We start from the raw sequence: 23,428 nt of genomic DNA, 5'->3' as shown, positions 1-23,428 counted from the left end.
ACGCTTAATTCTAAAGTCATTTTATGGGTTGGGATTCAAATGGCCCCTACTGTGTTTTAAATTATGCAAGAGACTAGCCACAATGTGAAGTTGACTTCATCGCAGCAATGTGAAGTTGACTTTAACACACTGTGCAATCCTTCAGCAGTGATGGGTGGAAGACAACAGCATATTAAAACCACTGGATACCTGACTGCTAAATACAAATATTTCAGGGATTGAGCAAGGATGGCAAAGCAGAACATTTATATTTATGTACCTGTTTTGTGACGTTCCCTTTGCAACCTTTGTTTTTACTTCATCATCATCAATGTGCAGCATAGCAATGCTTAATGGTTTGAAGTCTCGTTCCGCAATTCCTGCCTTAAGACCTAGGTTTCATTCCTTTCTATTTTACTTCAATATATCCTTTTCAGTTCATGTGAACCATGATTCCTCAAGCAATCCAGAGAATGAGTTGCCTTTGAAAGGTTTGAATCCTGGGAAAGAAAATTATTAATTGCACAAGGCAAAGTGTATTGTAAACGCCGATCTGGGGGGGGAAACGGTACTCCATGTCACTGTAATGTTCTGGACGGCAGGCAGCACAATCCACTGTTTAGTGTTGGAATGTGCAAAGCAGACATGGCTGTCACAGCAGTCAATAAGAACTGAGAGGTGCTGACTAATTGCCTGCTAATTACACAGTAAATTGTCTAATTAAGCTGATGGTTAATTAGGGTGTGCTAGCACACCAGCCTTGTGGAATTTTTGTCTGATGCCTGAGAAGTGCCTTCCTTGTAATTGGCACACTAGGAGAGACTGGCAGAAAACATAGCTCGAGTTAACACGGAGGCATTTTGTGACAGAATCAGGGTGTAGTTCAAACAAAGAGTTGTCATGTGCAGTTGAGTTTACACTGGATACCGGAAGCTAATCTGTGATCTTGGGCAACAGGAATATTTTCCTCAAAATAAGGCAGCTGTGTCATTTTACACGGCTTTTAGTGAATCGCCATTTTCATGGAATCTAACATTTTTGCGACACTATGAATCTCCAAAAAGCTAAATTGCACAATCACTAAGTTCTGATACATAACCTACTGTTGTACAAACATGCGCATTACAGTAATTAAAAACAAATGGCAGTATTTTACTTAGTATACCCGAAAAGGACTAGGGGAGCGATTCAACACGCAAAAAAACAGAGTCCTGTTTTGAGCCCGTATAGCAGGGTCCTTCTTGGCGCTTGCAGCACTGGGAACGACCTCACTATCAAATGGGACTGCTTTGTTTCTGGCTTCAGTGGGGAATGCCCTGCCAAGGCCGCACTTACCTAATTTCCTGCACTGACAAACTCAGCTCCTCATTTTTAAATGCCGCCCTGATCACTCAACCCCCCTCGGACACCACACCGTGGCGTCTGGAACCCGCCTTCCACCCACTTCCCAACTTACCTCTCTGGGTTTCCTCGAGCCCCCCCCCCCCCCTCATGCCACCCCTTAAGGGCAGGGCGCATTTGAACCCGATCAGTGGCATGGCTGCCTGGCACCCTGCAGTGGCCCACCAGCCTGACTGTGCCCGCACCAATGTGGCAGTGTCACTTGGGCACCCTGGCAGTGCCAAAGTGCCTAGGTGGCAGCATAAATGTCAGGGTACCACACCGCCCAGAGCCTGACCATCCAGGGGACTCCGATGGCCTGGGAAACCCCGCAGTTGCGGTTACACCTGGTCCACATTTGTGCAGACCAATGCTAAATGGCACCATGGCGATGTCTCTCAGTCACGGTGTTCATTCCCAGGCCGCGGGAGAATACTGAAATGAGCCTAATGGCTCATTTAAATAGGTAAATCTGAATCTCGCCTAGCAAGGGCGAGATCCAGATCGCAATGTCTTGCAAGATCGCGTTAAATCTTGAGAAGCGTTCCGAGCATTGCAAATCTCTTGAGAGGCTTCTCGCAAGCTTTAACGGCCTTGTCGCATCACCGAGTCGGGCACAATAGGCCATTCGATTGCGCCCTAGGATTCCACAATTCGATGAATTTCAGTTGTTGTTTTCTGAAGAAATATACAAGAAAATATGTATAACTTGCTTGTTCTGGACACAAAAGCTTCAATGTTTTCCGATTTTATGATTTACTTTTATAGCTTTTGCAATATTATTAAATGTTACATTAATTTTAAATATTTAGAAGTCAATATTCACCCTCAGCAAACACACATTTGCATATTTTGCAAAATAGTAATTGTGGTAGTTATATATTTACATATTGTGCTGCAGGATATCAGAATAACAATGTCTCCTTGCAGCTAGAATATGCCTTGAGAGCAACCGTTTTTACGATATTGCCTTTTGAGCTTCTTGCAAACAGGCAAACAATTAAATACTTGAGATCAAATTGCTGAAATTCTTTACTGTTCGATAAAATTGAGATGACATGATGTCAGTCTGTAATGGCTGCAAGTTCAGTTACACACCTCGTTCTCCGTTCAGATAGGGTGAAGTTCAACCTGAGGTATTATTTAAGGAAAATATGCATTGCGTCCAGTTTCATGTGTTAAACCACACTACAATGTCAAATTTTGGTTGCATGGCCTGCATGTGAATTCAGGCCATTGCTACATTTGCATGTCATTTTGCAGGCATTCCTGGCAGCTGCACATGTAATAGCTATTTGTGTGCCCCCTTGTCAAAGTTGGTTACAGAGGAACAGTCCAGGGGTCTGGTCTCCTGCGCAGTTGACAACGCAAAATTGTTTTGAAAGGGAACTGGAGAAAATTATTTATTTGTTGATCAACTTAATTAATTCATAGAATCATAGAATTTACAGTGCAGAAAGAGGCCATTCGGCCCATTGAGTCTGCACCGGCTCTTGGAAAGAGCACCCTACCCAAGGTCCACACCTCCACCCTATCCCCATAACCCAGTAACCCCACCCAACACTTGGGCAATTTTGGACACAAAGGGCAATTTTAGCATTGCCAATCCACCTAACCTGCACATCTTTGGACTGTGGGAGGAAACCGGAGCACCCTGAGGAAACGCACGCACACACGGGGAGGATGTGCAGACTCCACACAAACAGTGACCCAATGCCGGAATCGAACCTGGGACCCTGGAGCTACAGGAACAAATTATTAACATCTATCGTAATATAAATATCCATATTTGGGATTCTTACAAGGCCCCTGTGTCTGCCAGTGAAAGGTACATTTATTTTTACTGAGAAAATAATCAGAAATAGGACTGTCCATCTTCAGCCTCATCGGTCACCCTGTTGCCAGTCCAAATCACCCCCTTCCGTTCAAGACTTATCTTCAGGCAGGAAGCTCGAATGTTCAACTTAGTCAAATGTGTGAGTTGCCTTAGGAAGTGTAGCCATCTGGGATGGCCATTTCCACAAGACAAAATGGATGTTTGCAAAGACAGTAGGGAACTATGGACAATGCTAAGAAAGCAGGCAGGCACAGAACCTGTATGCATATTGGAACCGCAGCTCCCAGACGAGACTGAAACTGTAGGTCTATTAACGTATTGATGGCCCATCTCCGGGAACAAAGGAAAGATACTCAAGCAACCAATCTAGCTCCGGACCTCGCGGCGCCAGTTCCCCAAACCGAAAGCGTAAACAAAGCAAGGCCAACGGCCACATAGCACCCGCCCAGCCATCAGGGCACCCACACCTTCATTGGTCAAGATCAATACAAGTGACCAAGATACGGCCCAATTGATTGGGCCAAGTACAAGGCCCGCCCAAAAGCACGCAAAACCCCTTCAGGTATAAGAAGAAGGCCCCAAGAGAGAATCGCTCTCTTGGAATCGGCTCTCAAAGCAGAGAGACCCATCCACCAGCTACACCAGAAACAAGTAAGTCCAAGGTCAACGCTCGCTACCAGACGGACGACCTTCGCTGTTCCCTTGCACCACGTCGACCCCAGCAGCCTCAGATCCGAACAACGGCCATTGTTCCTCTGATTGAGTGGGCACCTGAAGCTAAGTATAGGCGTTAGCGTTAGAGATAGTTTAGTTTGTAGTATTTTGTGCATGAGTAGATATTACTGTGTGTGTAAATAAATAGTATTGACTTTGAACTAACTAACCGGTGTATCGGCTCTTTGATCAGTATTCGGGTTTGAACCTTGTGGCGGTATCGAAAGATACCTGCCGACTCTCAAGCAAACATAATAGGATTAAGGAAGGCGACCACATTGACCGCCATATTTAGAACCAAATAAAGAGAGCAACAGAAGGGCAAAAGGTTCTGGCAACTCAAGCAATATATGTCAATGGCGCTCGAAGACCAACTTTAGGCCTTCTTTGTGGGATGTGCTATTAGCATGCCGCTAGAGCCTAAATAGTGATGGGTCTTCTTCCTGAATTGCTTCAGTTATTCTTTGCAGAGGTTTAATATGACCTGGAGGCTCATTACAAAGTCACTTCAGAGAGAGCTTCAGAGTCAACCAAGGCAATGTGAGACTGGAGTCTCGCGGAGGCCACACTGAGGAAGGATGGCAAGTTTCCTCCCCTGAGGGGCAGGAGTGAACCAGTTGAGTTTTTACAGCAGCTATTTGTGCCAGCTATTGATTTCTAAAATTAATTCCAGTTTCAAGGACCCTGATTTGGGTTCAAATTGTTGTCGCAATGTTGTGCTGTGTGGGGAATGGTCAACTGGCAATGGTTTTCCCCTTAGTGGCTGGAGGGCAGGCTCACTGTCCATCTCAGGATGGCGGGCGGACTCTCAAAGTTTGTTCCAGTTGGAGGCTCCCCCAGCACTGAAGAAACTAAGACAGAGAGGTGGCAGCTCAAGATGGACGTACCCCCTCTCCAACGTTTTGAAATTTTAAGTAAAAGAAAATCCTCAACAGTTGGAGCTGCCATTGTGGGAGAGCCATGCAGCCTCAAAGCATGCCTGCAGTGCTGCCCACCCCGACCTTCCTCCGAAAGGCCATGTCTGAGCAACTGGCTTTCTCCTTGATGGCCCGGGGAGCCCAGGGGCTGACTGGAAAATTCCCATCTGCCTCTGACGATAGGTTCCAAGTAGCCATGTCACCCCTTTAATCGGCTGTTCACTACTCACAAGTGGATAGCCCTGCCCTGAGGGAAAAATTATCGGAGATGCGATGTTGCCGGCAAAACAGCAAGCCAGCCGATGGCATGAATATTCACGTCTAACTGCCTATCTGCTTGTAGAAACATGGAAAATAGGAGCAGGAGGAGGCCATTCGGCCCTTGGAGCCCACTCCGCCATTCATTATGGTCATGGCTGTTCATCCAACTCAATAGCCTAATCCCGCACAAGTCAGGGCATAAATCCCTACCCAAATTCTCTGGATTATTATTACAGACCTCTAGATTCATAATCCAGGAACATAACTGCAATACCGGTAATTCCTTTGAGGGAACGTTCTCTTGCAGCTCACTAATGGTCTGTGTATTCGTATTCAGAAATCTTAAAACCGGCTTCACAATGTTTTTTGAAGGAAGTTTTAAAGAAGTAGAGAGGATATATGTGAGCTGGGCTAATGATGATGAATCAAGTTGCTGTGAATTATTTTTCGGACCGGCGCTGTTTGCAATCTAACAGAGTGACCTAGCTGCAGGATTGAAAGCAGAATTTCTACAACAGTTGACAACAAACATTGAACCAGGTTGTAAAAGGGACCTGGAGAAGGACAACAGCTGGAGAATATCACTTACTTGGAGTTAAAACTAACTAATCCCAAAGGTACAAAAATATACATTTTAATGGCAAAATAAATGTTCCTACCTTGGTAACAGTAAAGGATCAAGGAGGACTCAGCAGCAATTATAAGTCAGTCTTTAGAATGGCATTGCAATATAACATGGCATTTAATAAATCTAACAGAATACTAAAATCCATTGCAAAGAACATTATGTTTATTCTGCATAGTGTGTTCGCGATGATACCCTTACAGTAATGCCTACAAATTTGGTAATTATGCTGCCAAAGATATATTAATGCATTATGAAGGTTATGAAAACAAGAACAGGAGTAGTTTAAGATCTTTAACATGATACATTTGTAGTTATCTTCCAAGATTCTGTAGACTCTGTTCTTACAGATTGGAGGGAGCTAATGTAACCCCATTATTTAAAAAGTGAGGTAGAAAGGAAACAGGGAATTATAGACCAGTCAGCCTGACATCGGTAGTGGGGAAAGTGCGTGAATCCATTATAAAAAGATTTAACAGCAGAGCAATTGAAAAACAGTGGCTGGATCAGCCGGAACCAACATGGATTTGCAAAAGGGAAATCATACTTGACAAATCTACTGGAATTCTTCGAGGATGTCACCAGTAGAGTTGGTGAAGGAGAGCCAATAGATGTGGTTTTCGGAAGGTTTTCGACAAAGTCACACATAATAGATTTAGAGTGTAAAATTAAAGCGTATGGGATTGGGGGTAATGTATTGAAATGGATAGGAAACTGGTTAGCAGACAAACAAAGAGTAGGAATAAAGGGGTCTTTTGTCAAATGGCAGCCAGAGTGCAGTACCACAGGGATAGGTGCTAAGACCCCAGCCATTCACAATATACGTCAATGATTTAGATGAGGGAACTAAATGTATTATCTCCAAATTTGCAGATGACACAAAGCTGGGTGGAGGGTGAGCTGTGAGGAGGATGTAGAGATGCCTCAGTGTGATTTGGAAAGTTGAGTAAGTGGGCAAATACATGGCAGATGCAGGATGATATGGGTAAATGTAAGGTTATCCACTTTGGCAGCAAAAATAGGAAGGCAGATTATTATCTGAATGGCTACAGATTGAGAGAGGGGAATGTGCAACGAGACCTGGCTGTTCTTGTACACCAGTCGCAGAAGGAAAGTATGCCGGTACAGCAGGCGGTAAAGAAAATACATGACATTGGCCTTCATAGCAAGAGGATTCGGGTACAGGAGCAGGGATGTCTTACTGTATTAATACAGGGCCTTGGTAAGACCACACCTAGAATATTTTGTGCAGTAATGGTCCCCTTATCTGAGGAAGGATGTGCTTGCTATAGAAGGAGTGCAACGAAGGTTTACCAGACTGATTCCTGGGATGGCTGGACTGATGTATGAGGAGAGATTGAGTCAGTTAGGATTATATATTAGCTGCAGTTTAAGAGAATCAGGGGGATCTCATAGAAACCTATGAAATTCAATCAGGGCTAGACAAGATAGATGCAGTGTTCCCGATAGCAGGGCGGCGCCCAGAACCAAAAGTCACAGTCTAAAGATACGGGGTAAACAATTTAGGACTGGGATCATAGAATCATAGAATCTACAGTGCAGAAGGAGGCCATTCGGCCCATCGAACCTGCACCGGCCCTTGGAAGAGCATACTTAAGCCCACACCTCCACCCCATCCCTGTAACCCAGTAACCCCACCTACCCTTTTTGGACACTACTGGCAATTTATGATGACCAATCTACCTAACCTGCACATCTTTGGACTGTGGGAGGAAACCGGAGCACCCGGAGGAAACCCACGCACACACGGGGAGAACGTGCAGACTCTGCACAGCCAGTGACCCAAGCCGGGAATCGAACCTGGGACCCTGGAGCTGTGAAGCAACTGTGCCAACCACTGTGCTGCTGAGGCACCTCTTCACCCAGAGAGTGGTGAGCTTGTGGAATTCGCTACACCAGAAAGCAGTTGAAACCAAAACATTGTGAGCGTGATTGGCCGACTCCGTTGCTTCAAACGCGGATCCAGTGTGGATGATGCGTGAGCCCCAAATTGGGCTCCGTGCCAGGCCGATCGCGAGCCACCCAACTCACCCTGCCCAGCACGATCTGGAGCTCGTCCTCGCTGGGTGATATCAAATTCTAAATATGTAGATGAGCCTAACAGCTCCTTTAAATACCCGGACACCAGATTCAACTGGTGCCTGGGAGTCACCGGCTGTGCCTGGGAGACCTCGTCAGGGTGCCATTTAGTACTGGTCCACACAAGCATGGACCAGGCGTAACTGCACCTGTGGGGTCGCCCAGGCCATTGGAGACACCTGGGTGTTTGGGGACAGGGCAGGGTGGCACCCGAGCCTCCCCCTGGCACACAGGCACTGCCAACCTGGCACTGCCAACCTGGCATCCTAGCACCCTGGCAGTGCCACATGTGTGGCACTGCCAGGGTTCCCAGATGGCATTGCCAGGGTTTAGGCTTAGGGGGGCCTTTCCAAGAAGAGGGGTGGGTTCCTGGGTTTCCTCCCAAAGGTTGGGGGGGGGAGCAATAAGAGGTGTCAAAAACGTTGGGGGGGGGGTCATGCTGTTGGTTGGAGGGGGGGGTGGTGATGAGATAGGGCTGCCAGACAAAATGGCAGCCTGCTCTGCGAGGAGGCTCTCCTGCTGATGAGCTTCTAAGCGCACCCTCGGAGGGGAGAAACTCTCCGAGGCCAAAAGAATCGGCAACGTTAACGGCGACATTAACTTCAGTCTGCTGAATCATACCTGTTATGTTTTCAAGAAGGAGTTAGATATTGCTCTTGGGACCAAAGTGACCAAAGGATAAAGGGGAAAAGCAGGAACAGGTTACTGAGTTGGATGATCAGCCTGATCGGAATGAATGGCGGATCGAGGTCTATTATTTATTGTCCCAAGATAAACCAAAGGAAAATAAGATTTTCATTGGTAAAGCATGTTGTCAGGAATTGAATATAGAATTTCATCGGTGATTGACAACAGAAAATTGAACCTAGTTTTAAAATGGAGAAGGACGGCAACTGGAGAATATTGCTTCTTTGTGAGTAAACCTAACTAATCCCTACAGGTGGAAAATATTAATTTTGATTACAAATTAGATGTTTCTAACTCAATAACAGTGAAAGAGGAAAAAATGCTCAGCTGCGAGGAAATAAAATGCTTACTTTTAATAAACGAGGAGTGTAAAACAGTAGCCGTTAAGTTCTTTGACACATGAACATAGGAGGCTGGATTCTCTGTTTTTGTGACCATGTCCCCACGCCGTTGCAAAAGTGGTGGAGTTTCACGCCAAAACGAATCACGTGAAAAGGCCCCATATACAAGGCCCTTCAGGGGCTACCAGGGACCTGCCGTGTTTCTAGCAGCTATTGCTGCAGATACGGGCCCCCGCACTTCTGGGTCTGAGGCCGTGAATGCCCATGGCGGCGGCCTCCAGCGGCCACGCAGTGCTTCATGGCGGACTCGAACCGCGGAACTGGACCGTTCGGCTGCTCGCCCGACTTTGTCCGCCCGCATAAACATTTCCCGTCTGCCCTCCAATCCGCCCGCTCCCGACCATGGCGGCCACGGACTGAGTCCGCAGCCGCCATGCGAGTATCCCGACCGGCTGGATCACATTCGATCCACGCCATCGGGAATTTGGCCGGTCGGGGGCGCAGAATGGCGGAGCGGGCCTCTGGCAATGGCCACAGGTATGTCCTACACGCCGCTTTTTGGAGCCCGCAGAATCGGGGAATTGCTGCCAATCCCGATTTCTTGTGCCGAAATGGATTCTCCGCTCCGGCGCCGGCCGTGATTTCGGAGTCGGGGTGTGGAGAATCCAGCCCATGAATTAGGAAAAAGAGTAGGCCACTTGGCCCCTCGAGTCTGCTCCGCCATTCAATAAGATCATGGCTGATCTGATTGTAACCTCAACCCCTGTCTCAATTCCTGTCCACCTCTGATATCCTTTCACCCCCTTGTTAATCCAGAATCTATCTCTCTCTGTCTTAAAAATATGCTACTTGCACTCCTTTTTGAGGAAGTGAGTTCCAGAGGCTCGTCACCCTCTGAGAGAAATAATTCTCCCTACTTCCATCTTAAATGAGTGGCCCTTATTTTTAAACAGTGACCCCTAGTTCTAGATTCTCCAACAGGAGGAAACGTCCTCTCCACATCTGCCCTGTTAATACCCCTCAGGATCCTAAAAGGTTTCAATCAAGTTGTCTCTTTTCTAAATTCCAGTGAACACAGACGTAAACTCTCCAACCTTTCCTCATAAGACAACCCGCCCATTCCTGACATTAGCCCAATAAACCTTCTCCTAGCTGCTTCTAACGCTTTTACAGCTATCCTTGAATAAAGAGACCAGTACTGTACACAGTACTCCAGATGTGGTCTCACCAGTGCCCTGTACAACTGAAGCATAACCTCCCTACTTTTGTAATCAATTCCCCTCACAAGGAATGATAACATTCTATTAGCTTTCCTCATTACTTGCTGCCTTTTCTTCATAAAATTCAAACTCAATGAGCCAGATTTTGTGATCTGTGGGAAAGCAAGACCACTTGCTCCTGACCTCAAGAAAAGCTTCTCACTTAAGATCTGGTGATGTTTCTGGCATGGATTCCCCTTACCTGATGGGAGTTAAATCTGGCGGCAAGTCAAATGAATCGCTATCACCATTAGTGAGGCCAGCAAGCAGAGTGACCAGCCGCTCATAATGAAGTATCCTCATAGAGTTCAGAACAGTAAGTTGGGAGCATGAATAACTTTGTTTTTAATTTCAATGTTTCAGATGGTGAAATAAATGAATTAAGAGCGAAGCCCGCAACCAAACGTTAAAATGTATATATTTTAATGAAGAAATTTTGCATTCCACAAACATAAAATTAGTTTTTCAGAGTGGGGATGTTGAACAGTAACTTTCAAGTTAGTATTCAGTTAAAAACACGGTTACATCTCATATGACAACTGTAACTTTTTCAGCGCTTTAACAGTACAAGAAAGAAGAGAAAAACTTAAATTCATGTCCCCTTTTCACTCTCACCGGATGTCTCAAAGCACTTCATTTTACTTTATTCTATCAAAGGATGTGGCCATCGCTGGCAAATACAGCAATTGTTGCCCATTCCTAATTGCTCTTGATTTGAGTGGCTTGCCCGGCCACATCAGAGGGCAACTATCTGGAGCCAGACGAGGTAAGGATGGCAGTTTTCCTCCCCTAAGGGGCATTAATGAACCAGCTGGGTTATTACAACAATTGACAACAGTTTCATGGTCATTATTACAGAGGCTGGCTTTAAATTCCAGATTTTATTAAATGTATCCAAATTCCACCAGCTCCCCAGACTCTGCGTTTAGTCCAGTGACATTGCCGCCACCACTATTTTTTCTTTTCATCCTTCACAACCAATGCAGTACTTTTAATGTCCAGATGCTCGTTATGTGGGAAGGCCAGTAACCAAGAGCAACCACGCCACACCCCCCACCTCGCACCAACGGCAACATGATGATGACCAGTGTGACAGCCGAAGGTAAGGATACCAAGTAGGTAGGATAACAACTAGGTTTATTTACTCTACCCATAATATCACAATTACGCTGCTCCCAGGTCAGGGTTTATATCCTGTGAAGTTTCTCCCAATTAGGTGGGAGGCTCAGCTCCCCCCAAACACATGGTAAGTTCATACTCCCAAGGTGTAGGAAGGGAACCGTATACAATATAGGATTTGGCCGCTGTGGGGATCGTAACAACGAGATAATCTGAACAGTGACAACTCCAGCTGCAGCACTCTCTCAATACTGCACCAGAGCTTTACCCTTGATTTGTGCACAAGGTAGTGGAGTGCGACTAGAGCCGGGAACCTTGCGAGTGAGAGTGCGACACCAACTGAGCCATGGCTGATACTCTAACTTGAGATATTCATGATAACATTGATTTTAAACTTTATATGCAAACCCCAAAACGTGTTTGCACTTAAATCAGGCCTAGTGACAAAAAGCTTTGGGTGTGTGCATCATGAGGAAAGTTTGCAAACTTTGAGGAAAAGATGTTGAGGTAAACATGGAATCAATCACCTTGTAGATGATATGATAAATGAACATTACAGACTCTTCACAGGATTGTTGCAGAACATTATTAGAATGGTTTATAGCAGGCAACATTGATATATTGAAGGAAGGAACCATCTCTCGGGACATTAGAAACAATATTTTCTATCCAGCCAACCGTGTTTAACAAAATGGTGATAGATTGGCATTCTTCCATCTGCAAGGGATGATGGAAATGCAGCCTCAGAATATAGTGAGGTCAGACGAGATTATCAGCCGCAATTCTTCTGATTGATGAACAAGCTGATTTTAGAAAGGTAGGACAGAATTCTCCCATCCCGTCCACGGGGGTTTGATGGCCTGTGGGAGCAGAGCATCTAACGGGAGCTGAGAACTCAGAAACCCACCAGCCTAAAATCACGTTGCAGTTCTCCCAATAGTGGGTTAATGGCGGGTCGGTCTTCCCACTGACTGGTTGCACAAATGCCATTTGCATCTTATGACTGCTCGTTGGCACCCCATCATGTCTTCTAATCTTGCATCAGGCCAGCGTGAAGTTACGGAGTCTAAAACCTCATTGCTAAAGAGTGGCGTGCACAAAGCAGTCCTCAGTTCACAAGGGTCTTCGGGGTGAGTGCAACAACCATTCTGCCATAGTGCTTTGTTACCCCGATGCGCTGTTCACCACTCTGCTGGGGAAGACTGGTCCCTGCCCTTCATCTTCATGCCGAGGCGATCTTCGTGGACAACATTGTGCTGTGGACCCTCCTGTGTCACCTTCTCGGATCAGCACTGCGTCTGGAGTTGGGGAGAACAGGGTGCCTCACAGCAGTGTCTACCTGGACAGCACTGTGCTGCTGGAATCATGCAGCCATCGCAGCACAGATCTGATGTGTGACTGGGGATGGAATATGAAGTGAGGCCAAGGGCGGGGTGAGAGGTACCTGACATAGACAAGGAGGGCAGTGTGGAATGAGGGCTGTGCAAGGAGCAGAGGGAAAGGTGAGGGGCAAGGAGTTGGATGAAGAAGATGGACACTCAACAACCTGGGCTACATTTCATCTGGCCATGCAGGTTTACCTACTTTTAAGCATGACAGACTACTCAGAACCTCCTCTCTGCCAACATAAATGTATTTAATTTTATCACAGTCCTTCTCCCTGATTTCTATACCCACACAAGCTCTTTCACTAGTAAACACTGACACAAAGTATACATTTCGAACCTTATCTACATCCTCTGGCGCCACATACAAATTACTACTGTGGTCCTGAATGGGCCCTACTCTTTCCCTAGTTATCCCTTTACCCTTAATATACTTGTAAAACAATTTAGGATTTACCTTTATTTTACCTGTCAGTATCCTTTCATGCACCCTTTTTTGCTTCCTAATTTCCTTTTTAAGTTCCCTTTTTCATACTCTATACGCCTTTGAGGCTTCTGATGTTCTGAGCCCTCAATATCTGCCATAAGCCTCACTTTTTCTCTCGGAATGTTAGGTAACCTATTGAACATTCCCAGCAATGTGATTGCTCCCTTTTTGTTTTTAAGTTCTACCCATATGGCACAGTGGCACAGCTGCCTCACTGTGCCAGGAACCCGGATTCGATTCCGACCTAGGGTGACTGGCTGTGTGGAGTTTATACATTCTTCCGTGGTCTGCGTGGGTTTCATTCGGGTGCTCCAGTTTCTTCCCACAGTCCAAAGATGTGCAGGTTAGGTGGATTGACCATGCTAAATTGATCCTTAGTGTCCAACGGTTAGGTGGGGTTATGGGGATAGGGTAGCAGATTGGGCCTAGGTAGAGTATTCTTCCAGAGGGTCGGCGCAGACTCGATGGGCTGAATAGCCTCCTTCTGCACTGCAGGGATTCCATGATCATTTGAAAAGCCTTCTAAGATGTCGTCCCACCTTACTGCTGTAATTGACTCCCTGATCAGAATCGTGAACCCCCTTCCTCTTTTTCCTCCTTCCCTATCTCGCCTGAAGATCTTGTATCTTGGAATATTGAGCTGTGAATCCTGTCCCTCTTTCAACCATGTCTCAGTGACAGAAATTACATCATACTCCCATGTTTTAATTTGTCTCAACTCATCTGTCTTGTTCGTCAGACTCCTTGCATTAAAATAAATACCATCTAATCTTTCCAAACTTCCTTGTGACTTAACTGGTCCAGAAACTCTGTGCCTTCCTGACTCACTTAATGTTTCTTCAAATTTTTGTAGGGCATCTATCCCTGCTGTGCCTTCTCTCAGGATCTCAAGCCCCTGCCAAACGCTTCCCAACAGCACTAGCAAACCTCCCTGCAGGGTTACTGGTCCCATTTCATTTCAGGTGCAAACCGTCCACCTTGTACAGGTCCCACTGTCCCCAAAAACAGTCCCAAAGTCCCATAAATCTAAAGCCCTCCTTCCTTCTCCAGCCATGTATTCATCTGGTCTAATCTCCTATTTCTATACTCACTAGCACTTGGCAACAGACGTAAATCTGAGATTGCTAAATTGCCCTTACTGTCCAAAGAAAAAAAGGTGAGGAGGAGTTACGGGGATAGGGTGGCGGTGTGGGGATAGGGTGGAGGTGCGGGCTTAGGTTGGGTGCTCTTTCCAAGGGCCAGCAGACTCAATGGACCAAATGGCCTCCTTCTGCACTGTACATTTTATGATAGCGTTGGTACCAATGTGTAGGACTATATCTGTTTATTTGCCCTCCTCCTCCAGTATGCCCTGGACACACAGAAAGTATCATGCCCCACTTTGCATTTTTCCAAAGTAGCAGCCACCAGTTCAAGATATATACTCGCGTACTGACGAGTGGTGGCATGAATATTAATTAATGAATATTAACAGGTAATTAAGACAAAGGAAACCTGAAAGGAGAGGTGGAAAACCTGGTGCTGGATTCCTTGTTAAAAGTGGAACAGAAGCTTTGTTTGACCAGAAAGTTGGAATACCTGAAGTGGATCCTTAATGCAAACAGCTGGTGGAAAACATTCTTTGGGAAAGAAGATTTTAAACCATGTCTTTTTGCGAGTGGAGTTTGGAAACCATCATGTGACAATCATCTGGAGAGAAGTTGTGACAGCATTAAAGTGGCGCCTTTGGGAATGCTGGAGTCTCTGCTTTTAAAAAACACAGAGAGGATTGTGAGTGAGGGAGGGCATGAGTGAGTGAGGAAGTTGGGCCTGCGGCTGCTCCGCTCTATGGAGCTTGTGTTGTGAAGCAGGAGGGACAAATTCAGCCATGAAATCTCCAGCGCAACGGCCAGAAGCTTGGAAAGTTTGAAAGAAGAGTGCGTGTAGCTTGGCGGGAAAATCGGGCTGTGGAAGTTCACACCCAATGGACCTGAGTGTGGAGAGGAGGGAGGAGGGGGGGGGGGGGGGGGGGGGGGGGGCGGAGTGGGGTGAAACAGTGGAAAGGAAATAGTGCCAGTAAATGGATCGCTATCCCAATCTCATCTCGATTTGGCTGCAGCTGGAACTGTGTGCGATTGCGATCCTCTTGACCAACGGTGAAATTAGATGCTACTGTGATGCATCTAACTGTGTGGCAAACGGGCTGTAGGTGCAAAGCAGAACTGTCACCGTGATTTTCAAGGCTACCGGACCCCCCAGAATACAAACTCTCCTTTAACTCATGGTTGCATACACACCCTCAAATTCGGCAAATATCTGCCATGGACAAAAAGATCCCAGAATCACGTGGGAACCTGGCCATTGCTGGAGTGCAATCACGAGGATATGTGCAATTATAGAGGGCTGCTCGTTCACATCCTGGAAGTGAGAGCTCAGATCAAGGAGCTCGGTATCATCAGGACTCCAGTAGGAACCTGATCTGCAGCATGCAAGAACTCACTTCCTCGAAGGAGGTCTGATTCAGGGCTGCAGTGATTGCCCATTGCGGGTGGCCTTGTTTTAGTTTTGCTGATCATGCTGGCCTTGTACATGCTGCGCAGCGAAAACAAAAGATATCAAGTCCAGCGGCGGCAGATGCCTCATTTGCATCATAGTTCCCATGGGTACCATTCCCCAAGATGGCAAAGTTAGATTTGGATTGTATTGTGACTGGCGACAAGAACTGCAGCATGACCTTCGATAAAATCAGGCACTCTACGCTCCGTAACGATCAACATCTCTCTCTGGTTCACTGGGGAATGTACAGCGGGCTCGGAAAGTTGGAGTTTGTAGAATCCCGAGTTTTAACTTGAGCCGCCGGTGGTTCGATTCTGCTGGACAGGTGCACTTTATGTAAAAAGGCAATCGTGGACTTACTGAGAACTGTAAAAACAAATACTGAAAAGGCTGAACAAGGGGTCTGATTTTAAATATTGTACACGTTAGAGTCCTTGAATTCTACAATTATAGAATTCCTACAGTGCAGAAGGAGGCCATTCTACCCTTGTTTGTAGAAACAGCTCCGAGAGCTCGGAGAGAGGGGAAGAAAAGAAAAAGATTGATTTTATTTTTGTTTTTTGAGTTGGCAGAAATGGAGGTAAACTGATGTATACTTTATGCTCCTGTCCTTTGCATGTTTCCTGTGCCAATTATTGTAAAGATCGGAAAATATATTTTTTCTCTTATTCTGATCAGGTATCCTAGTTTTACTGTTGACCAAGATCCCAATTAAATGCATTTTTTGGTGGGCTAGCTCTAATATTAAAACATTGAAATAAAGTGTACAAGATTATGAGGGTGTGATGAATGATATCTGTATACACATGTACCTTTAATGCGTAGGCCCCTTTAAGACCGGGTTTGGAACCCTGGGGGACTCCGCCTCTGGCTCCGCCCCCAGGGAACTGTATATAAGGTTACGTTCAGTGGGCAGCGTGCAGTCAGCACACTTCTCGGCAGCTGTCTGGTTCTCTGGTAATTAAAACCTTTGAATTATCAATCTTCTCTCCTGAGTCGTAATTGAGGATATCTCAGAGGGGCATGGACAGAATGGATGGGGAGCAGCTGTTCCCCGTAGTTGAAGGGCCAGTCACGAGGGGATATAGGTTCAAGGTGAGGGGCAGGAGGTTTAGGGGGGACTGAGGAAAAATCTTTTCACCCGGAGAGTGGTGACTGTGTGAAACGCACGGCCTGGGAGGGTGGTAGAGGTGGGTTGCCTCACATCCATTAAAAAGCACCTGGATGAGCACTTGGCATATCATAATATACAAGACTCTAGGCCCAGTATTGGCAAATGGGATTAGGTAGGTAGGTAGGTAGGTTGGTGCAGACTCGACTGGCCAAAGAACCTCTTCTGCTCTGTGTAAAGATGGGTTGAGTGGCATCGGTCATTGGACTCAGAGTGAGGCGATATTTTTTGAAAACTATTGCCGGGATTCTCCCTTCTAGGGACTAAGTACCCACGCCGGCGGGAAAACCGGCGCCAACGGCTCCGGCGTCAACAGGCCCCCAAGGTGAGGAATTCTCACCTGCCTCGGGGGCTAGGTGGACACCGGAGGGGTTCCCGCCACTCCAGCCGGAGCGGAACGGCCGTCGTGGTCTCGTGCATGCGCGGAACCGCCGGCATGATTCCGCTCATGCGCGGGGGGATTCTCTTCTCCGCTCCGGCCATGGCGGAGCCTTCCAGGGTCTGGTGCGATTGGAAGAAGCGCCCCCACAAACAGTCCCGCCCGCTGATCGGTGGGCCCCGATTGCAGGCCAGGCCACCGTGGCCACCTCGCACCTCCCCCTCCACCCCCGAGGACCGCCCACACCGACTTATCTGCCAGGTCCCGCCGTGTGGGACCATGCGTAAACTACGCCGGCGGGACGCCAAAAGTGGACAGCCACTCGGCCCATCGGGACACGGAGAATCGCCGGGGGGCCGCTGTCAACGTGAGTCCCGCCCCGCCTGGAAAACGGCACCGGAGAATACGGCAGCTGGCATCGGGACGGCGGGGCAGGATCCGCGCCTCCCCCCGGGGATTCTCCAACCCGGCGAGGGGCTGGAGAATCCTGCCCATATATTTGTGAAGCTATGGGAGGGACTAAAGCAGTATTGTGTATGTTGATCAAACTTTGCATGTTTCATTTTTAATAGATTCTTGTTGTTGAAATTAATTAGAATTTCTGCATTGCAGAAGGAGACCATTCAGCCCATTGAATCTGCACTGATCCTCGGAAAGAGCATCCTGCCTAGGCTACTCCCCCGCCCTATAACCCCACCTAACTGTCCTGTGACTCTGTTCCTCTCCGCATTTAAAAGAACAAGTTACGGGGCTGGATTCTCCGTTCCTGCATCGAAGTGCTGATTCCAACGGAGGATCCGTGGTGGTTCACGGCGGGAGAATCGGCGCCGTACCTGCACCGATTCCGGTACCAGTGAGGGATTAGCAGCGGCACCACATGAAATACCCATGGAACGCATGAAACACGGTGGGAGGGACTTCCGGTTGCGGCTATGCGGAGCTAAGTCGCACATTCGGCAGCTCCTGTCAGAAACTGACTTTTGGGCTCTGTTGAGGGCCTCCAACGGTATTTGTTTGACGGTTCCCAGTGTGGGAAGGCGACAGTACGATTCCCCCGGCACTCTATGGATTGGACCAGGAGTGGAGCGGTCAAAAAAGTGATTTTGGTGCAGCGAAAAGTGCGAGGGAGGAGAAGCAAGATGGTGGCGGGTGGAGACCAAACAGCGTTGGCCCTATGGTCGCAGGAGCAGCAGGAGTTCCTCAAGCGCTGCTTTGCGGACCTGAAGGCAAAGCTGCTGGCGGTGAAGGTGGAGGCGCACAAGGCGCTGCACAAGAAGTGGCAGTAAAAGTTTGAGGACCTGGAGAATCGGTCAAGGAGGTAGAACCTGCGGATTCTGGGTCTCCCGGAGGGAGTGGAGGGGTCGGATGTCGGGGCATACGTGGTCACGATGCCTAACACGCTGATGGGCACGGGAGCTTTCCCGAGGCCCCTGGAGCTGGATGGGGCTCACCGAGACCTGGCGAGGAAGCCCAAGGCCAACGAGCCGCCGCGGGCGGTACTGGTGCAGTTCCACCGCTTTGTGGACAGGGAGTGTGTCCTGAGATGGGCCAAAAAGGAACGGAGCAGCAGGTGGGAGAACACAGAGATCCGAATATATCAGGACTGGAGCGCGGAGATGGCCAAGAAGAGGGCCATCGGAAGGGGAAATTCGGGATGCTGCAGCCGACGCGATTCTGGGTCACGTTTCAGGAACGGCATCATTACTTTGAGACGCCGGAGGAGGCGTGGACTTTTATCCAAACTGAAAAGTTGGACTCGAACTGAGGGTTTGTTGGGAGGGGGTCCCTAGGGGGGTTACTGTGTTTTGGAGGATGCTCAGTTCTGTTTTCTTTGGTGCTGGGTGTGGTGGGACGAAATGGTTCGAAGTGGGGGCAGTGTGGGAGTGTGTGCGTCGGTTGTTGGAAGGATGGGGCCCGGCCGGGGGGGTTGGGAGCCCGGGGGGGGAGTTGAGACAAGGCCGCAAAAAGGGAGCTGCGCCAGAGAGGAGGGGGCCGGCTTTTCCCGCGCTAAGGAAGGAAGGGCGGTGCTGGAAAGGAGAGCACACTGATTGCCGGGAAGAGAAGGGGATTCTCGCACTGGGGGGTCGATGGAGTGGCGGGAGAGGCCGGGGAAAGCAGGAGTCAGCTGACTTACGGGAGTACCATGGTGGGAGCAATACAGCTAGAGGGGGACCAAGCTGGGGGGGGAAGGGGGAGGGAGGAAGGGGGGGGAAGGGTACTGGATTGCTGCTGCATTGGCCACAGGGGAGCTGGTGTTCAGAGAGAGAGTCGGGGCAGGGGGCCGCCGCCGGGGGGAATGGAGGGTGCGGGGAGCGCGGGCACGCCGCTGGCCTAGAAAAGGAGATGGCTAGTCGGCGGAGGGGGGAGGGGGGGGGGGGGAGGGGGGGGGGAAGCTGGCTGATAACTTGGAATGTGAGAGGCCTGAACGGGCCGGTCAGGAGGGCCCGGGTGTTCGCGCACCTAAAGGGATTGAAGGCAGATGTGGTTATGCTCCAGGAGACGCATTTGAAGGTGGTTGATCAGGTTAGGCTGAGAAAGGGGTGGGTAGGGCAGGTTTTATACTTGGGGCTGGACGCAAAGAATAGAGGGGTGGTGATTCTGGATATAAGCTTAACGTGGGGAAGACTGAGCTCTTTGTGGTACACCCAGGGAAGGGGAATAAACGAGCTTCCACTGAAGAGGGCGGAAAGGAGCTTTCGGTACCTGGGGATCCAGGTGGCTTGGAGTTGGAGCAGGAGCTCAATTTGACACGGTTGGTGGAGCAGATGGAGGAGGAGTTCAAAAGATGGGATATGTTGCCACTCTCGTTGGCGGGTAGGGTGCAGTTGGTTAAAATGACAGTCCTTCCGAGGTTCCCCTTTGTATTCCAGTGCCTTCCCATTCTGATCCCTAAGGCCTTTTTTAAGCGGGTAAGCAGGAGTATAATGGGATTCATGTGGGCGAATAAGACCCCGAGGGTAAAAAGGGTGTTTCTGGAGCGTAGCAGGTACAGAGGAGGGCTGGCGTTGCCAAATCTATGTGGGTACTACTGGGCTGCCAATGTGGCAATGATCCGAAAGTGGGTAATGGAAGGGGAGGGGGTGGTGTGGAAGAGGCTGGAGATGGTGTCCTGTGTGGGCACGAGTCTGAGGGCTCTGGAGACAGCGCCGTTGCCACTCCCGCCTACAAGGTACACCACGAGTCTGGTGGTGGCGGCGACTCTGAAAATCTGGAGGCAGTGGAGGCGGCACAGAGGCGAGGTGGGGGCCTTGGTTTGGTCCCCGATTCGAGAGAACCATCGGTTCGTCCCGGGAAGAATGGATGGGGAGTTTCTGAGCTGGCATCGGGCAGGAATTAAAAGAATGGGGAACCTGTTCATAGATGGGACGTTCGTGAGCCTTTGGCCGCTGGAGGATAAATTTGGGCTGCCCCCTGGAAACGCCTTCAGGTATACGCAAGTGAGGGCGTTTGTGAGACGGCAGGTGAGGGAATTCCCGCTGCTTCCAGCACGAAGGATTCAGGACAGGGTGATTTTGGGTGTGTGGGTTGGAGAAGGCAAGGTCTCGGTGGTCTATCAGGAGATGCAGGAAGAGGAGGAGGCCTCGGTGGAGGAACGTTAGGAGGAGGTCAGCAGCAGCAGCAACCTGGGGGGCGGGGAGGGGGGAGGGGAGGGGAGGAGGGGGAGGGGGGGTCTCCGGGTATGTGTATATTTTGTTTCGTTGGGGGGGGGGTTGTATATTGGGGGAATTCTCTGTATAATTTGGGCGTACGGTGTCTTTCTGTGTGTTTTCTTTTTTCTTTCTGTAAGGGGCGGGGGGGGGGGTTTGTTGAAAATTTGTTAAAATTGAATTTAAAAATATTTTAAATATTTAAAGAAAGAAACACGGTGGGAGAATCATCGGGTCCGTGCTGGACATTCACAGGGCTCTCCAGATTCAGCTGAGCGTACTCCTACACTGTCCGCACGCCATCTCTCTCTCTCTCTCTCTGCAGCCGCCACGCCAAGCTCACGACCGCTGAGACCACACGTGGACAGCGCCGTCAGGAACTCGGCCCATTGGAGGCGGAGCATCACAGGTGGATCCAATAATTACATTCAAACGGGGTTGCAACTGCGTGCGGCCGCAGCTCGATGTCGCCGATTTTCAGGGGGGGTGGAGCATCGCGACCTGGCGTCTAACTGCGCCTACCGCAATTTCAGCGTCAGGAGCAATTTCCCACCCGGTTGCCGTTCCCAATTTTGGCGTCGGCCAGCACAGAATCCCGCCCACGATATCTTGAGTCAGGTTCCGCTCTGGGATCTTCCCATCCAGTCGTAACACGAACTGGGATCCAAGCAGTTGGCAATCATGGAGTTCCATTGGCAAAGTACTGCTTTATGCAGAATGGCTGGCTTGGAAAATCTCCTTTTTACTGTTGGACATTTTGGAAATATTTACAGGCTGACAATCAAACTCTTTGGTCATGTTGTGAATGCACTTGCCATGGGACTTGAACCCAGAGGGCAGGTCCAGGATGCAACCATTCCACCTCCGTGTCAGCAGCAGAAACTACACAAACAAATTTCTCTGCACAAACAAATAACTGAGTTAGACTTGGAGACGTTGGATGGTTCTGAATTGAATAACCCCCTAGAACTGTTAGACAGAAAAATCCTAGCTGAACACCTGGGGTAACTACAACTGAATACCACTTACTTCCCCATAACTCTCCATGTACCCACCCTGAACCTCTGGCTTCTCCTCACCTGACATGATTAGCTCCCACCACCTGCCTCCTTCACTGACCCCCCCCCCCCCCCCCCCCCCCCCCCGACTCATCATCAAGTCCTAACCTGACATGACCTCTTCATCCTACCCAACTGCCACTCTACCCAGTTGCCACCCTTACCGAGGTGCCTCACCCACCCAGCGACAGTCATTCGCGAACACACTGGAAAGCTGCTTGAAGGGGACGTTGTTTCGGCCTGGATTCCCTTCCCTGATGTCTCCGAGATTCCCTGCACCAAATCTGCGGATCTGCAGGATCCTCCATTGGGAGTTTGGCCAGTAAAATCGCAGGAAGCTACTTTCTTGCCTGATCGGGGCCGGAAATGCGGGTTCTGTCCCTAATCAAAAGATTTGGGCCAGTAGTTTTCCAAATTAGGCCGACTTGCAACAAAGGCCTAAGTGCAGTGAAGGCTCTTTTTACATTGAATGCTTTCTTCTCCCATGCTGGCACTTCAAACAAAAAAACTATCTTGTCAGATACAAACTGAAGTAGTAACTGTCCCTATTTTAAAGACAAGATTTAAAATAAATTAGATGACAGATAACATGGTGCAAGGAACCTTTCCTTTTCTTAAAATGAAAAAACTGACACCTTCTGAAAAAGTGTATGGAAAAGATCCAATTTATCTGGGTGAGAAGGAGATTTACACTATACTCCCATTTAGTAAGTAAAATGTAATTGGAAACTGTTTGTGTCTGCAGCTTTCAGCTTGAGGGAATAAGTTAGACTGCAAGATTTGGATCCATAGCACCACTGGGCTGGCACTGTGGAAGCCCAGAATTTCTAAACATTCAGCCAGACCACTTCTGATGTGGCCCACGCACTTTACCTGCGAGGGCATGGATGCAGACATGCCATGCAAGCACTGAAAACATAACGAGGGGACAGATTGTGATGTAGACCAGCGTCTAAATGCTCAATTGGCACACAAACTGCTATTTTGGACCAAACAGTTCTGTTAATGCTCTCTCCTAGTCACTATCACTCTCAGTTAAGAATGTGTCCAACTGCAGAAGGGACATCACACCCTCCTCCCAAAGTGCTTTCTAAAGGGATCACCGCTGGGCTGCCAGCTGAGATACTTTTAAGTTTCTTTTGCAGCCCCTCAAAGAACTATAGTAAATTGGTCAGACATGATTCCTTTTTCATGAAACTGATGACTCTGCTTGATCAGATTATGACTGCTATTCTCTCCTTAATAATCAATTGTAATATTTTTCCAACCACTGAAGTTAGACTAACTGATCTGTAATTTTCTGCATTTTGCCTCCTTCCCCTTTTTGAACAAGGGTACCACATTGGCAATGTTCCAATCCTTTGGCACAGTTACACCCCGTAAATGAATTTTTAAAAATGTTTCCAGAATCCAAGGGTTTTTGGAAATGACTACCAATGCATTCACAATCTTTGTAGCTACCTCCTTTAAGATCCTGGGATGCAAACCATCGGGTCCAGGAGACTTGTCAGCTTTTAATCCCATTAGTGTGCCTATTACTAATTCTC

General features: G+C 48.3%; 1 protein-coding gene and 1 pseudogene across 2 annotated transcripts in view; both read left to right on the top strand.

The window, feature by feature from the left end:
• The window catches only part of LOC140426151 (dihydropyrimidine dehydrogenase [NADP(+)]-like), a 1,098,238-nt gene that overhangs the window by 683,699 nt on the left and 391,111 nt on the right, over positions 1–23,428 (top strand). The gene's annotated exons all lie outside the window — the stretch shown is intronic.
• Positions 15,151–15,922, top strand: LOC140427217 (BMP and activin membrane-bound inhibitor homolog pseudogene; annotated as a pseudogene).

The sequence above is a fragment of the Scyliorhinus torazame genome, chromosome 7 (assembly GCF_047496885.1).
Source record: "Scyliorhinus torazame isolate Kashiwa2021f chromosome 7, sScyTor2.1, whole genome shotgun sequence".
Classification (NCBI taxonomy): domain Eukaryota; kingdom Metazoa; phylum Chordata; class Chondrichthyes; order Carcharhiniformes; family Scyliorhinidae; genus Scyliorhinus; species Scyliorhinus torazame.
This window is presented reverse-complemented; position numbering and strand designations above follow the sequence as displayed.